This window comes from Trachymyrmex septentrionalis, unplaced genomic scaffold, assembly GCF_001594115.1.
Source record: "Trachymyrmex septentrionalis isolate Tsep2-gDNA-1 unplaced genomic scaffold, Tsep1.0 scaffold44, whole genome shotgun sequence".
NCBI lineage: Eukaryota > Metazoa > Arthropoda > Insecta > Hymenoptera > Formicidae > Trachymyrmex > Trachymyrmex septentrionalis.
In genome coordinates this window covers 164,321-167,253 of record NW_017305611.1, presented here as the reverse complement: position 1 = coordinate 167,253, position 2,933 = coordinate 164,321, and the positions used below count along the sequence as shown (strand labels likewise).

Sequence of the window (2,933 nt, the reverse complement as noted above, 5' to 3'; positions counted from 1 at the left end):
CACACACACACACACACACACACACACACACACACACACACACACACATACATATAGGGTGTCTGATAATTTTTTTATCAACTTTTCATTACTGCATTTTCTCATTTTTTATCAACATGAGAAAATACGGTATTAAAAAATTCTAAAAAAAATTCTAAAAAAATTCTTAGAGCTCTATGAGAAAAAAATAAACAATTTTCATCTCTCGCAATTTTTCTGTAAAGTTGATAGTATTTGAGTAAAAAATTATTGAAGACCGATTTTCGGCAATTTTTAGCAATTAATTAATATCTTGTTAACTATTGCGAAAATTGCAAAATGGTAGAGGACTTTCCGTCTCAGTTTAGTCCGTTTTATATGTCCACGAACTCCGTCAGAACAATTATCAGACACCCTATATATATCAGTAGGGTAGTTGATTCCATCAGAAAAAATTAAATACAATCGGTCTCTCGGAGATATTACTCGCAAATATCACGCTATCGATTCGCATTTTGTCGCGGGTCATATTAAAAGTATACACGGCATCGGATCGATATCTCGCGTCGTCGCCACCTAGTACTACTACGTCGCGAACAAACCGATCGATTTACATTTGCATTTATTAACCCTCCAGGGAACAACCGTCATATGGCATTGCGTTGCGCGTGTTCTGGATTCTCGTTAATGGATTCGTGATATCATAACGTTGATAAAAATTCAGTCATCCTGTGCGAATTCTCGGCATTCCTCGAGACGCGTCGATAATCGATAACGCCTACAGTCGAATGTCGAATTGGCGTGACGCACAAAAACGCAAACCAAGACCGTCCACGATCGTTTCAATAATGGCAATCGAACGGAAGTGGATTAAGCGACCCGCTGGAATCTACCTCGATAACGTGAGGTAAGGATAATGCCAAACTATGAGAACTACACCGATAAGTTTATCGCGTATACATTTGCGCGACTCGATACGACGAAAGCATTATATCCATATGATTTGCGTTTTCCGGGAACTTTCTCAGAATTGCGGACTATTTCATGAAAATCTAAGCGGAGGCCTTGAGCACTTATTAACAAGTATAAAATCGTGTATAATACGACAGTTACGAAACTAATTGTCCGGATAGTGCGCAACATGTTATGTCGATGATTTCTTCAAACTAATATTATATATATTCTTTAAACTATAATAAAACAATATTAGTTTCACAATTAGTTGTTCAAATATGAATAGTAATTCATACTTATATATATTTGTATTAATAAATGCCATAATACGAGTATATGCAATATAAAATCACGGTTTTTAACACCCGCATAACGTTTTGAAGAATCAATATTAATGATGCACTGTTTGGACAATTTGTTTCGTAACAATGTATATGTATATATGAATTACTAATAAACGTTTATTTTTAGTACAAACGTTTTCTTTTTTGTGTTTTATTTATTTTTTCGTATACATCGCGTGCTTCCCTTTTGGAGTTATTCGTGATTCACGTTGTATTTATGATTCTTATTATTGACTGTTTTCGCAAAATTATTAATCTCGAGCAGTTATCGTTTTTTTTTTTCGTTGAACAAATTACATGTAACTGGGATGTGTCTATGTAAACAGATGATTTTGCAGTTATCTTATATCTTGTCGAAGTTTCTTGTACAGATAAAAAAAAAGAAGATTAATCGCTAGGAAAATATTTATGTTTACGAGAAAAATTCGTTCATAAAAAATTGTTATTATAAATGAAAAAAAATATCTCTTTTCATTCGGAGTTCACATAAGATTTATTTACAGGGACTATGAAATTGGCACGAATTTTATTGGCCATGGGCAATTTGGAAATAGCTGAGAACCGCTGGTCATCTCTAGATGCGGTAATTTTGGAAACCAAGTCGTTGTTGGAAACATAGTTGCGCGTCATTTGAATGACGATCTGATGTGTGACGGTTTGAGTTAAGATCTGATGACGATGACTCAGTGAGTTAAATCGCGGAGGTAACGCAATCATCTCACGAGACGCGGCGTCAAGACTTCGACGAACTTCAAATTTTGCGCATTATTGATATTGCGCGACAAGGAAAAATAATACGGGAAGAAAAAAAATGCGAATAAAAGACTGATGAAAGGAACATATCATAGAGAGGATAAAATAGGATATTCGCAGCCGCGTTCAAACTGGAAGATTAGTAGGTAATACTATTGCGAAAATAGAACTATAAGTCGCAAATACAAAGCTGTGGACTATAAATAACCAGATTATATTAATACCGCTGGAATGCCTGCATGCATATATACGCATACAGCGTCTAATTCTTTATTTTTGCGCATTATTCTTGGAGAATGGATAATCTCATATAAGAAGATCGACTTATCGCTGACGCTAAAAGTCCAGCGACAGAAAAGCAAAACGAATAAGTCATAAATAATAATTTTGCATTAAAAAGTTGTTCAATACGCAAAACCTTACGAAAGAAATATGTCAAAATTATTGCTGACTTAATTACCAGGATTTTTAATATTGGAGATATTCTAAGAGCTTAAGAAATACTAATATAATTATTCCACTCATTTTTTTTCTCCGGTAACAAACTTAAGTTTAGACTAATGTCACGGTTATAAATCATTCTGTCTGTCTTCTACGACAATGACGATGATGACGCCTCAAATCGTGGAGCAGATTTCTCGAGGCGGAAGAGAATATCTATGTGCGCGAAATGAATGACGCCATAACCGTCAACGATGATACAGATAACGTCTACGATTATACGACGACACTCTCGTCTGGAATTATTTATAACGTCTCTCGAAGAAGCCCCTCCGGTGTGTGTCGATTCGCGATAACGTTTGTGAAACCGGTCGACGTCACTCTTAAGAGACAATATATTGTACAAACGTTACGTTTTGGAGCCATCGCGCTATTTAAGCTATGATCGATTCGGATTTAAGT

At 35.4% G+C, this 2,933-nt stretch overlaps 1 protein-coding gene across 1 annotated transcript in view; it reads right to left on the bottom strand.

Annotated features, from left to right (window-relative positions):
* The window catches only part of LOC108751469 (protein pinocchio), a 53,798-nt gene that overhangs the window by 7,709 nt on the left and 43,156 nt on the right, over positions 1-2,933 (bottom strand). The gene's annotated exons all lie outside the window — the stretch shown is intronic.